Source organism: Oncorhynchus nerka, linkage group LG4 (assembly GCF_034236695.1).
Source record: "Oncorhynchus nerka isolate Pitt River linkage group LG4, Oner_Uvic_2.0, whole genome shotgun sequence".
NCBI lineage: Eukaryota > Metazoa > Chordata > Actinopteri > Salmoniformes > Salmonidae > Oncorhynchus > Oncorhynchus nerka.
In genome coordinates, this window is record NC_088399.1 from 78,173,458 (window position 1) to 78,188,774 (window position 15,317).

The window sequence follows — 15,317 nt, forward strand, 5'->3', positions numbered from 1 at the left end:
GAATTTAGAGTGGTAGAAAGTGGCTTTAGCAGCAGAGACAGAGGAGGAAAATGTAGAGAGGAGGGAGTGAAAGGATGCCAGGTCCGCAGGGAGGCGAGTTTTCCTCCATTTCCGCTCGGCTGCCCGGAGCCCTGTTCTGTGAGCTCGCAATGAGTCGTCGAGCCACGGAGCGGGGGGGAGGACCGAGCCGGCCTGGAGGATAGGGGACATAGAGAGTCAAAGGATGCAGAAAGGGAGGAGAGGAGGGTTGAGGAGGCAGAATCAGGAGATAGGTTGGAGAAGGTTTGAGCAGAGGGAAGAGATGATAGGATGGAAGAGGAGAGAGTAGCGGGGGAGAGAGAGCGAAGGTTGGGACGGCGCGATACCATCCGAGTAGGGGCAGTGTGGGAAGTGTTGGATGAGAGCGAGAGGGAAAAGGATACAAGGTAGTGGTCGGAGACTTGGATGGGAGTTGCAATGAGGTTAGTGGAGGAACAGCATCTAGTAAAGATGAGGTCGAGCGTATTGCCTGCCTTGTGAGTAGGGGGGAAGGTGAGAGGGTGAGGTCAAAAGAGGAGAGGAGTGGAAAGAAGGAGGCAGAGAGGAATGAGTCAAAGGTAGACGTGGGGAGGTTAAAGTCGCCCAGAACTGTGAGAGGTGAGCCGTCCTCAGGAAAGGAGCTTATCAAGGCATCAAGCTCATTGATGAACTCTCCGAGGGAACCTGGAGGGCGATAAATGATAAGGATGTTAAGCTTGAAAGGGCTGGTAACTGTGACAGCATGGAATTCAAAGGAGGCGATAGACAGATGGGTAAGGGGAGAAAGAGAGAATGACCACTTGGGAGAGATGAGGATCCCGGTGCCACCACCCGCTGACCAGAAGCTCTCGGGGTGTGCGAGAGCACGTGGGCGGACGAAGAGAGAGCAGTAGGAGTAGCGGTGTTGTCTGTGGTGATCCATGTTTCCGTCAGAGCCAAGAAGTCGAGGACTGGAGGGAGGCATAGGCTGAGATGAACTCTGCCTTGTTGGCCGCAGATCGGCAGTTCCAGAGGCTACCGGAGACCTGGAACTCCACGTGGGTCGTGCGCGCTGGGACCACCAGATTAGGTGGCCGCGGCCATGCGGTGTGGAGCGTTTGTATGGTCTGTGCAGAGAGGAGAGAACAGGGATAGACAGACACATAGTTGACAGGCTAGAGAAGAGGCTACGCTAATGCAGAGGAGATTGGAATGACAAGTGGACTACACGTCTCGAATGTTCAGAAAGTTAAGCTTACGTAGCAAGAATCTAATTGACTAAAATGATTAAAATGATACAGTACTGCTGGGGTAGGCTAGCTGCGTTGTTGACACTACCCTAATCAAGTCGTACCGTTGAGTGTGAAGTTTCTACAATGCTGCTTTTCGGGAGCTAGCTGGCTAGCTAGCAGTGTTGGTTACGTTACGTTGCGTTAGGAGAACGACAATAGCTGGCTAGCTAACCTAGAAAATCGCTCTAGACTACACAATTATCTTTGAACAAAGACGGCTATGTAGCTAGCTATGTAGCTAGCTACGATCAAACAAATCACACCGTTGGGACTGTAATGAAATGAAATGAAAATGTGATACTACCTGTGGAGCGAAGCGGAATGCGACCGGAATGCGAAAGTTCTATTCAGTAGACGTTGGCTGGCTATTGGCTAGCTAGGAGTGTCTCCTACGTTAAGGACGACAAAATAGCTGGCTAGCTAACCTCGGTGAATTAAGATAATCACTCTAAGACTACACACTCTACACTACACAATTATCTTGGATACGAAGACAGCAAAGACAACTATGTAGCTAGCTAATACTACACTAATCAAGTCGTTCAGTTGAGTGTGATAGTTACTACAGTGCTACGGTAGCCGGTGAACGTATGCTAGCTGGCTAGCTGCTAGGCAGATAGGAGGACGACGAAATACGATAATAACGCAATTATCACTCTAAGACTCCACACTCTAAACTACACAATGATCTTGGATACGAAAACAGCAAAGACAACTATGTAGCTAGCTAACACTACACTAATCAAGTCGTTCAGTTGAGTGGGATAGTTACTACAGTGCTACGGTAGACGGTGAACGTGTTGGGCAGATAGGAGACGACGAAATACGATAATTACGCAATAATCTTTGATACAACGACGACTATGTAGCTAGCTAAGAAGAAATTGCTAAGATTAGACAAATCAGACCGTTGTACTATAATGAAATGTAATGAAATGTAATGAAAAAGTTATACAACCTGCAGACCGAAGCGCGGATGCGACCGGCTCGCTCCAACCCGGAAGTCCGGGTATAGCCGTTCGGCTGGGGACAGCCTGGCTCTGCCTAGTTGCATCGGCTCGGGAATAGGAGAACTGGCAGACTTCGGAGACTCGGGGGAACTTAGAAGTCTCGCAGGTGAGGTGGAAGCTTTGTGTGGGCTAGTGAAATCGAACCTCCTCTCATTCCTTCGCTCCCGTAGTCACCCATCGATCCAAATGGCCAAGGCGATGAGCGAGTCGAGATCTGTCGGTAGTTCCAAGGCTGCAAGCTAGTCCTTTACTTCCTCCAATACTCCGTGCAGTTAAACATGTCCATGTTTAACAGCAGAAAACCCCCCCCTAAATTTTATATTTCTTTCAACTTGAAATTTGACTTTTCCTAGAGTGATCACAACATTAGAAAAAGTGAAACATCACCTTTGTTCATATTTCCATGAAAGCTGTACACCACCAGGGTACAAAGATTGTCTTAGGGTCATTTTTGACCCGGCAGTTATAAAATAATTTACACACCACAAAAACCACAAAGACACACACAATGAGAAATTGAGATTGTGTGACCCTAAGACAATCAGCAGCTCCTGAAGAGGAAGATCACCATGGTTAGCACAATTAGAAAGAACAAGCCTGAGCTCCCCCCTGCACTTCTCATCAAAGTTAGCCTTCACCCCTCCCCCACCACAGTTTCTTACCTCCCAAAGAGGACCATTAATGCAGTCCTCCTGAGCACACTGCACAAAACGGCTGAGATCAGTGATCGTGAGGACAGGAAGCCAGCCATCATCCTGGACCAGAACCACAACAAAGGAGGCGTAGACAACCTGGACAAGGTGATTGGAACTTACAGCTGCAGGAGGGTTGTCTGCCTGCTGGCCCCTGGTCTTCCATCTTCCATAACATCATTGATGTGTCCTCATACAATGCCTTTGTGATATGGAACAAGATCAACCCTACCTGGATGCCTGATAAGCAGAACAAGAGGGTGTTCCTGGAGCATCTGGGAAAGGCACTTGTAAGCCCACACATTCAAAGAAGGGAGAGCCTATCCCGCACAGGAGCCTCTGCAGTGCTTGTGAAAGCTGTTCAGGAGGATGAATCTTGTCCTAATCCACTTGAGGCTGCAGCTGGGGCAGGCAAGAGGAGGAGATGCCAATTCTGCCCCCCAAAGAAGAACTGTAAAACAAATACTATGTGCTGCACATGTGAGAAATGCATCTGCAAGGTCCATGCACAGACACTTGAATACTGTCCTACATGTGCTAATTAGAGTTGATTGATTTACTTTCTTCACGTTTTTGTTTTGTATCTATTATCTTATTTTATTCTTATATTGTTGTTAATACACCATGTGGGTGAGGGCAATGGTTTTAAAAAATGGGAGAAGACTAGTATTTGTAGTTGAATTCCTCATTGTACAGTATATAAGAATATATCACTATGTTGCCAAAAAAGTTCAAGACTGTTGTTGTTTCCCTTAAACAAAATGCCTTCAGATTGCTGTCTGCACATTTCTGCTACTTTCATAGGCTATGCAAGTGCCATCTCTTGCTTTAGCAATAATAGTAATAAACCTCTACTTTAGTAAAGAAAACAATAATGACAGGTGTGTTCTAATAAAAACAAATGTTCACTTATTAAATGCAGTCTTTCTGCACTGTGAAGAGGGAAAACCCAGATATTCAATCAATGTGTCAGAGGAAACACCGTACACCTGGCGACCGTGTGAGCATGCAGGCGCCCGGCCCACCACAGGAGTTGCTAGAGACCGATAGGCTCTTCCCTAACCTGGACAACACTGGGTCAATTGTTGTGCCGCCCCATGGATCTCCCAGTCGCGGCTGGCTGCGACAGAACCTGGACTCAAACCAGGACCTCTAGTGGCACAGCTAGCAACTGCAATGCAGTGCCTTAGACAACTGTGCCACTCAGGATGCCTGAATATATTTATAAATTAATGTTAAGTGTGTGTTTTATTGAAGATTTGAATGGCATGAGCAAAAACAACTGAAAATATTTGTATCTCCAGGTGATTTAATAAGAATAAGTATTTAAAACACTGGACTGGAGAGCACTCATCAGCCATATGAGATCGTATAAAGTTAAAAAGGCACTGCTGATTCAGCAGAAGTAATACCAAAGATGGTGGATGAATGAAGAGAGTTCACTCAGGCCGTTTACCCTTTAAACAAATGTGTCAGTTCCGGTCTACTTAACAGGGTGGCACCAATGCAATAGCAGCTGGGTCTGGTCTACTTAGTTCATTGACTTTCATTGAACCAGAAAAAAACTGTGTGGAGTGTCGCGCTTCCTCTTCCATCTCTGGTAGTACTTATTGGTCGGGCATGGAGTTGTTCCTGAACACGTCATCTGACCAGGAAAAACTCTGGTCCCATGTAGCACAATTTCTGCCAGAAGTGTACTTACAGGACCTAGATTTTTTCCTTGTGGTAAGGGTCAGGGTAAACTCCTGGCCCTCCTCTTGGGCAACCTACCTTTGGCCCTTTGAACAAGCCAAATATTTCCTGAGAGATTTGTAGCTTGCCTTATATATTTCACAGACAGCCCAATTAGCTGAATTATATCTGCTTTCTTCAAACTCACGGACAGGAACACACATGTCTGGAGACTGCAAAGCACTGCAAAGGAGCATACCTGGGTTCAAAAAAGATTTGAAATTGGCTCTAGCCTGCCTGGAGTTGCCAAATGGGCGGGGTTTTGAAATACTATTTGAACCCAGATCTGCAAATTAGCGTCTGTCCCACCTCCACCACCTCCTCCCCCCTTCTTTTTTAACGAGAGCAAAATCTCTGACTTTCAGCTCAGTGTGAAGCATTTTTGTCCTCTGAGTCACATGGCTGACTCCCTTTTCTGGATCAAAAGTCCTCATGAGAAAAAAAGCCAAAGACATATGACCCACTGAGGGTGTTTGCTTGCTTTACGTGCAGCTGTGTAGTCACTGGAAAGGGAGCCTATTATGAGTGTGTGTGTGTTGTTTCAGTAAAGGCGTAGTTGGCTTTTTACAGTTCAGAGAGAGAGAAAGGGAACTATAGCTTTATATTGGTTATTTGTATTCATGCAGTTGCATGCCATGTAAAATGATTTGAGCATTGGAAACCTCTATATACATTCTATAAATTATCACTGTAGGTTGAGGTGAACAACAAGAGAATAGAACAATAATGTAGGTACTAACAGCCAACAACCCATCTAACAATTGTTGGGAGAGAGAATGTTTTTGTAATGTTACCCGTAATGTTCCCCTAATGTTTGAGTGTCCAGTTCTCTGTAGGTTAGGAGACAATTCCATCAACATCCCACCAAACATACACGGACCATGGTTGCCATGTTCTCAGAATAAAATATAGTAATGTTCTAGACACGTTTCATGGGAACAGTTATGTCTCCAAAAAATATTCATTACACATCACGTTACCAAGACAATTAAGGCCCTGATTTGTGAATCAGTGATAGCTCTTTGTCTGTGTGCAGGATTAGGGATAGTCATGTGCTTTTAACTGACATATTTGACATACATGATTACAGTGCGCAGGTTCATTTACACAGTAATATGTCTCCACCTGAGATTTAAACTCACAATCTCTTGGTTGACAGTACACCAAGATTCCTGCTGCGCCACCATGTACGTGTCAGGTATCAGTTAGACCAACTATTCTCATCATTGATTTGATGTACTTATTTCAAAAACTGAAGGGCCTTCTGTATATATGTCTAATTTTGGTGGGGCATATTAACCTGTTTAATTCTTGAGTGGACTTTCAAAAGACCTGAGATTGACTTCATAGTGAATTCACCTTATTGCTTACACCTATCAAGTTGTTTCAGATCTATACAAGTGCCTAATGAAGAGGGTTTCTGGTTTCTGGACATGGTCTAACTTTATTGGCTCAATAAGCACATGTCCTAGTGATATCCCTTACTGGGAAAGGGAAAGGGGGATACCTCTGCAGTTGTACAACTGAATGCCTTCAAAAATGTGTCTTCTGCATTTAGACAGTGGTTAGGGCATTTGTCATTGGTGCTGATGGCCTGGGTTTGGCTATTTTTTGGAATACATGTTCTGTGTATGTTTTGTGGGACATTGATGGAGTATTCTCCTAACTCTCGGAAAACTGGACACGAATGTTCCTGCAATGTTCTCATGAAACATGTCTAGAACAATAATATCTCATATTGTGAGAACATTGCAACCATGTCCTGTGTCCTGTCTTAAATAATCCCACAGCACACCCCTTCGCATCCCTTCCTCACCCGACCCTCACAAAAAAGCCTTTCATTACATTTACATTACATTTAAGTCATTTAGCAGACGCTCTTATCCAGAGCGACTTACAAATTGGTGCATTCACCTTATGACCTCCAGTGGAACAGTAGTGCATCTAAATCTTTTCAGGGGGAGGGGGGGTGAGAGGGATTACTTTATCCTATCCTAGGTATTCCTTAAAGAGGTGGGGTTTCAGGTGTCTCCGGAAGGTGGTGATTGACTCCGCTGTCCTGGCGTCGTGAGGGAGTTTGTTCCACCATTGGGGGGCCAGAGCAGCGAACAGTTTTGACTGGGCTGAGCGGGAACTGTACTTCCTCAGTGGTAGGGAGGCGAGCAGGCCAGAGGTGGATGAACGCAGTGCCCTTGTTTGGGTGTAGGGCCTGATCAGAGCCTGGAGGTACTGAGGTGCCGTTCCCCTCACAGCTCCGTAGGCAAGCACCATGGTCTTGTAGCGGATGCGAGCTTCAACTGGAAGCCAGTGGAGGGAGCGGAGGAGCGGGGTGACGTGAGAGAACTTGGGAAGGTTGAACACCAGACGGGCTGCGGCGTTCTGGATGAGTTGTAGGGGTTTAATGGCACAGGCAGGGAGCCCAGCCAACAGCGAGTTGCAGTAATCCAGCCGGGAGATGACAAGTGCCTGGATTAGGACCTGCGCCGCTTCCTGTGTGAGGCAGGGTCGTACTCTGGATGTTGTAGAGCATGAACCTACAGGAACGGGCCACCGCCTTGATGTTAGTTGAGAACGACAGGGTGTTGTCCAGGATCACGCCAAGGTTCTTAGCGCTCTGGGAGGAGGACACAATGGAGTTGTCAACCGTGATGGCGAGATCATGGAACGGGCAGTCCTTCCCCGGGAGGAAGAGCAGCTCCGTCTTGCCGAGGTTCAGCTTGAGGTGGTGATCCGTCATCCACACGGATATGTCTGCCAGACATGCAGAGATGCGATTCGCCACCTGGTCATCAGAAGGGGGAAAGGAGAAGATTAATTGTGTGTCGTCTGCATAGCAATGATAGGAGAGACCATGTGAGGTTATGACAGAGCCAAGTGACTTGGTGTATAGCGAGAATAGGAGAGGGCCTAGAACAGAGCCCTGGGGGACACCAGTGGTGAGAGCACGTGGTGTGGAGACGGATTTCGCCACGCCACCTGGTAGGAGCGACCTGTCAGGTAGGACGCAATCCAAGCGTGGGCCGCGCCGGAGATGCCCAACTCGGAGAGGGTGGAGAGGAGGATCTGATGGTTCACAGTATCGAAGGCAGCCGATAGGTCTAGAAGGATGAGAGCAGAGGAGAGAGAGTTAGCTTTAGCAGTGCGGAGCGCCTCCGTGATACAGAGAAGAGCAGTCTCAGTTGAATGACTAGTCTTGAAACCTGACTGATTTGGATCAAGAAGGTCATTCTGAGAGAGATAGCGGGAGAGCTGGCCAAGGACGGCACGTTCAAGAGTTTTGGAGAGAAAAGAAAGAAGGGATACTGGTCTGTAGTTGTTGACATCGGAGGGATCGAGTGTAGGTTTCATGAACTAGCATTTGCATTTGACCCCCCTTACTAGTTCTGTCTTTGCTGATAGCTACCTTATTGATGAAAATGTGGTTGTCCCACCTAGTTATCTTAAAATGAATGCACTAACTGGAAATCGTTCTGGATCAGAGCGTCTGCTAAATTACTAAAAAGTAAATGTGTACAGTCATGGCCAAAAGTTTTGAGAATGACCCAAATATTAATTTTCACAAAGTTTGCTGCTTCAGTGACTTTAGATATTTTTGTCAGATGTTACAATGGAATACTGAAGTATAATTACAAGCATTTCATAAGTGTCAAAGGCTTTTATTGACAATTTCATGAGGTTGATGTAAAGAGTCAATATTTGCAGTGTTGACCCCTCTTTTTCAAGACCTCTGCAATCCACCCTGGCATGCTGTCAATTAACTTCTGGGCCACATCCTGACTGATGGAAGCCCATTCTTGCATAATCAAGCTTGGAGTTTGTCAGAATTTGTGGGTTTTTGTTTGTCCACCCACCTCTTGAGGATTGACCAGAAGTTCTCAATGGGATTAAGGTCTGGGGAGTTTCCTGGCCATGGACCCAAAATATTGATGTTTTGTTCCCTGATCCACTTAGTTATCACTTTATGGCAAGGTGATCCATCATGCTGGAAAAGGCATTGCTAATCACCAAACTGTTCCTGGAGGGTTGGGAGAAGTTGCTCTCGGAGAATGTGTTGGTACCATTCTTTATTCATGGTTGTGTTCTTAGGCAAAATTGTGAGTGAGCCCACTCCATTGGCTGAGAAGCAACCCCACACGTGAATGGTCTCAGGATGCTTTACTGTTGGCATGACACAGGACTGATGGTAGCACTCACCTTGTCTTCTCCGGACAAGCTTTTTTCCGGATGCCCCAAACAATCGGAAAGGGGATTCATCAGAGAAAATGACTTTACCCCAGTCCTCAGCAGTCCAATCCCTGTACCTTTTGCAGAATATCAGTCTGTACCTGATGTTTTTCCTGGAGAGAAGTGGCTTCTTTGCTGACCTTCTTGACACCAGGCCATCCTCTAAAAGTCTTCGCCTCACTGTGCATGCAGATGCACTCACACCTGCCTGCTGCCATTCCTGAGCAAGCTCTGTACTGGTGCTGCCCCGATCCTGCAGCTGAATCAACTTTAGGAGATGGTCCTGGTGCTTGCTGGACTTTCTTGGGCGCCCTGAAGCCTTCTTCACAACAATTGAACTGCTCTTCTTGAAGTTCTTGATGATCTGATAAATGGTTGATTTAGGTGCAATCTTACTGGCAGCAATATCCTTGCCTGTGAAGCCCTTTTTGTGCAAAGCAATGATGACGGCACGTGTTTCCTTGCAGGTAACCATAGTTCACAGAGGAAGAACAATGATTCCAAGCACCACCCTCCTTTTGAAGCTTCCAGTCTGTTATTCGAACTCAATCAGCATGACAGAGTGATCTCCAGCCTTGTTCTCGTCAACACTCACACCTGTGTTAACGAGAGAATCACTGACATGATGTCAGCTGGTACTTTTGTGGCAGGTCTGAAATGCAGCGGAAATGTTTTTTGTGGATTCAGTTAATTTGCATGGTAAAGAGGGACTTTGCAATTAATTGCATTTCATCTAATCACTCTTCATAACATTCTGGAGTATATGCAAATTGCCATCATACAAACTGAGGCAGCAGACTTTGTGAAAATTAATATTTGTGTCACGTGCATCATAGTGAGGAGACCAAGGCGCAGAGTGATAAGCGTACATCTTCTTTCAATGGAAGAACGAACACTGAACATAACTAACAAAACGACCGTGAAGCTATATAACACGAGTGCTGACATGCAACTATACATAGACAATAACCCACAAAAACCAAAATGGAAAATGACAACCTAAATCGGATCCCCATTCAGAGACAACGATAAACAGCTACCTCTGATTGGGAACCAATTCAGGCAACAATAGACCTACATTACCTAGACATTTAAACATTTAAAAAAAACATAGACATACAAAAAACCCAGACAGGACAAAAACACACATACCCATCCTCGTCACACCCTGACCTGACCAAAATAATACAGAAAACATAAATAACTAAGATCAGGGCGTGACAATTTGTGTCATTCTCAAAACTTTTGGCAACGACTGTATGTTTGGTGGGGCGTTGATGGAATATTCTCTTAACCATTAGAAAATTGGACACATGAATGTTCTTGCAACATCCAATGAAACATGTCTAGAACATTCATATTGTATATTCTGAGAACATGGTAACCATGTTCTGTGTATGTTTGGTGGAACGTTGACAGAATATTCTCTTAACCCTCAGAAAACTGGACACGAGTGTTTCTTGCAACATCCCATAAACATTACACAGTAGAAAATTAATGTTGTATATTCTGAGAACATTGTTACCACGTTCTAGAAAAATTCTGCTGACATTAAGACAATGTTCTCCTAACTTTAACACCAACACATTCTAAAAATTTTCTCAGAATGTTTTTGCGAACATAAATAGAATGTTCCCCTAACGTACAGAAAACTGGACACATGAATGTTCTTGCAAAGTTCCCATGAAATGTTCTGAGAACATGGTAACCACGTTCTGGGTAAGTTATATTTAGCATTAAGGGAATGGTCTCTTGGAAACATTCCTTGCACATCACAGGAACATTCCTATGAAAGCGTTAGTTAATGACCTAATGAGACTCTTAACGGAACCTTCTCTAAAGTTGTGGGAACATTTGTTGTTAGTTGGGAATTGCCTGTTGAGATTTCACTTAGACTTGAGAGGGTTAAAGGGAGAGGAACTGTTTTGCTTTTAACTGGTGGACGGATGCTTTTCGAGCCATTTGGAGAGAGGTCAGCTCATGACAGATGGTTTCCTTTTTCCTCTGGACTATCACAGGCCCCGTTACAGCACCCTGTTATCTTTCTCCTACATTGTGGGGAAGTGTGTGTTGTGTGCAGCATTGTGCTTGAAAGTGTTCAAGGGAGTTCGGATGCCTATTGTTTTGTGTTTATGAACCACAGTAAAGATCTAACTGCATTTTGTGTCTTTATTTTGTGACCAATCAATGACAACCAATTCTAAATTCTATAAACAAAGTATACATTGTTATGGTTTTATACTGGAATTGAAATGTTCTCATTTTTGCTCAGTGCCAAGATATCTTGGCTCTGATTGTCCGAATATTGCAGTCTAAATTGTTGCACTTAAAGGGATACTTCGGGGTTTTGGCAATGAAGCCCTTTATCTACTTCCACAGAGTCAGATGAATTCATGGATACCATTTTATTGTCGCTGCATCCATTATGAAGGACGTTAGAGGTAGCTTCGCAAGCCAATACTAACTAGCATGCTAGCAATTACCATAGACTTCCAGTCAACGCGCTAAAAATGGTATCCACAAGTTCATCTGACTCTGGGGATGTAGATAAAGGGCTTCATTGCCAAAATCCCGAAGTATCCTTTCCGGAACTGTCTTTATTATTGGTCTAATTTAATTTACTGCCTGGTGATGTCACAGGCCAAAACTCCATCCCACCATAACAGGCTGAAATTTCAGGTTGTATTTTCTAACAGTTTTCCACTAAAAGAGCATTATCTTCATTTTCACAATTTCACAGTATTATTCCAACCTCAGTGTGAAAATATATATAAAACGCGGGAAATTCATGTTTTTGGCTGCACAGGGCCTTTAAACAGAATTTTATTCAAAATATGGAACTTTACTGTGTACTCGTTCGTGAAGAAAAGGTAGAAATTTTGCAGACAGTCCAATATTGTTTTTACTGACTTCAGTCAAACAACGATACTGTAGCTCTTCTGGTCTCACATCACAAATCATGTTCTCTCCAAAGTTCTGTGAGGTATTAGGAAGAATTCCAGCCATGTACAATACACCACCACAACAATACCCACTGGGCAAGAACTGGTTCCATCATTGTTGTTTCCAAGTCATTCAAATAATTATATGTGATGATGTTGAATCAACGTGGAAAACTGATTGGATTGGCAAAAATTCATCAATGTAAGGGAATTTAGTCTTTTTTTCAACTAACTTGTAACCTAAATCCAATGAAATTGTGGCATTTTTTGTTGATTACTCGTTGAATTCGCGTTAGTTGACATCTCAACCAAATGCAAATGAAAACTAGATGTTGAAATGACGTCTGTGCCCAGTGGGTATGGCCTGACTTGTGATAAGGCCACTGTCTTGTGACCCCAGCACCTCCATTAGAAGTCTGTGGTGGCTTCATAGAGCTCAGACGTCAACAAAGAACAGTTCTCCATATCAACATCTTACAGCTAGGAGATTCCAGTCATTCCCACTCTTTGCATTTTCGTTGGAGAACAGGAATCAAGACAGACACAATCTTTTACTGTTTACCCTAAATGACTCATTCCCTAGTAGACAGTAGCACAGTACAGTCTGACTGTAGTCTAGACAATAGTCTAACAGTCAAGCCATGTTCTGACCTCTGAGCATCAACAAACCCTGTAGTTCTTTAAGGGCCAGTGTTACGGACACAGGTTAAGCCTAGTCCAGGACTTGGCTCAACCTGTCTCTTAACCTGGGCCTAGGTGGTCAAGATTATTTGGGTGTACATTTGCAGCTTTCTTAAACCTGAAGACCTGAAGACTTGTGTTAGCTCCTCAAGCTAATGCAACTTAAACTTAGCCCGACCTCACTGATACTCTTGGGGCTGAATGTAAGCAAGTCCCCACTGCAAAGTTCTAACATCTAGTAGAAAGCCCTCCCAGAAGAGTGGAGGCTGTTATAGCATTAAAAGGGGGACCAACTCCATATTAATGCCCATGACTTTGTAATGAGAAGTTCGACGAGCAGGTGTCCACATGTAGTGTATCTTCAGGTCCCCACCTAGCCACTCCACACCTACAGACATTGTTTCTCCTTCACAGCTCTCCCTGCATTACCCTACAAAAGATAAGAGATCACATGCCTTGAGGCACCATGAGGAGTGAGAATGCCAGTAACAGCTGGTTTGTTGGTCTGTCGGTCATGATCAGAAAAATTCCAACACACAATGGGGATTGATTTAAAAGTTGTTAGACAGTTTTTATATCAGGACATGAGTTCTTTATTTCAGCACTCAACACTTGCAGGCTTGTCAGCAAATATGACTATAATGTAGCTCATTAGATTAGCCGACCCCGCTTCTATGACAGTAAATGCACAGTAAAGCAGCCTTTTCGTTCATCAATTGATCAACCTTAAATCCCTAATCCCTGTATTTTAATTGACTTGTAATTTCCTAGAAATACAACACACATAAAACACTTGACAAATATATATCTTTTTTACTCTGTGGTGTGTTGCTTCTGGAGTGAACCCAAACCAGGCCAGGCTGTCCTTTCCTTCCTTGCATAACATAACGCCCAAGCCCAGAGCTGATGCAGTTCAAATCAGAAAGACTTCATCCAATCATCAGTTAAACTGGATTTGGAAGTAGTTCAAATTCAGCTTCCCTGCAGTTCCGCTGAGGCCAGGGCTGACATACCTAACCTTCCTACCCATCAACCCCCTCTCTACCCAGCAGGCCGCAGGACCAGGCTGTACCCAAGGTCCACTTCACTCCAGAGTAGACCCAGATTCAAATAGTATTTGAAATCTTTCAAATGCTTTAGCTGTGCTTGATTGAGTTTGTCTGGTGCAATATAACCAATGGAATAGTCCCAAAAGTGCAAACACCGCCCACCGGGCACTTCAAGCAGGATCCACAAACACTCAAAGCAATTGAAAGAGTTCAAACACTATCTGAACCCAAGTTTGCTTTAGAGTTCCTGTTACAACCTGAGTAGATCAATAAGACAGAGAGGATAGAAGAGGACGATAGAAGAGGACGATAGAAGAGACTGCAGAAGGATAGAAGAGGAGGATAGAAGAGGAGGATAGAAGAGATGGATAGAAGAGAAGGATAGAAGAGGTGTTTTTGTAAAGATTATGTTATGAAATCTTATATAGGATAGTGTCACAAATTTGACCTGAGGGGAGAAAATGTGTTTTTATATGGTCACAGTAAGAGTTGCCAGTGTTGGTAGGAACATTAAATGCGAATTAGATTATTGATTTCAGGTAAAAGCGATATTTGCCGTATCAAATACCCTGTTCTCAGGACCCAATGGGTGAGGCTGAGGAAAACAAAGTGAACTATCGTAAACTGTGTTGCATGTGTGTGTGCGTACATGTGTGTTAGGCTACTATAGCCTTGGTGTGTGTGTGTGTGTGTGTGTGTGTGTGTGTGTGTGTGTGTGTGTGTGTGTGTGTGTGTGTGTGTGTGTGTGTGTGTGTGTGTGTGTGTGTGTGTGTGTGTGTGTGTGTGTGTGTGTGTGTGTGTGTGTGAGGAAGGGGACAGCGGAAGGGTGTGGGTGGACGTATACTGCGAGTGGAGCTTTCCAGATGTGACACAAAGGATGTGATTTCATTCCTGTAATGTCCAGGCTGTCTGGTCAACAAGATACCCCTGTGTATGAAAGGCACACACACACGTGTAACAGTCTTGCTTCCATCGCTCTCCTTTAAACATTTGTTTTACATTTCAGCTTTATTTAACCAGGTAGGCCAGTTGTGAACAAGTTCTCATTTACAACTGCAACCTGGCCAAGATAAAGCGAAGCAGTGCAACACAAACAACAACACAGAGTTACACATAAACAAACATACAGTCAATGACACAATAGAAAAGCCTATATACAGTGTGTGCAAATGATGTAAGATTAGGGAAGTAAGGCAATAAATAGGCCATAGTGGCGAAATAATTACAATTTAGCAATTAAACACTGGAGTGATAGATGTGCAGAAGATGAATGTGCAAGTAGAGATACTGGGGTACAAAGGAGCAAAAAAAAAGAACAATACAGGGTTGAGGTAGTTGGATGGGCTATTTACAGATGGGCTATGTACAGGTGCAATGATCTGTCAGCTGCTCTGACAGCTTATGCTTAAAGTTAGTGAGGAAGATATGAGTCTCCAGCTTCAGTGATTTTTGCAATTCATTCCAGTCATTGGCAGCAGAGAACTGGAAGGAAAGGCGGCCAAAGTAGGAATTGGCTTCGGGGGTGACCAGTGAAATATACCTGCTGGAGCATGTGCTACAGGTGGGTGCTGCTATGGTGACCAGTGACCTGAGATAAGGCGAGGCTTAACCTAGCAAAGACTTATAGATGACCTGGAGCCAGTGGGTTTGGCGACGAATATGAAGCGAGTGCCAGCCAACGAGAGCATACAGGTCGCAG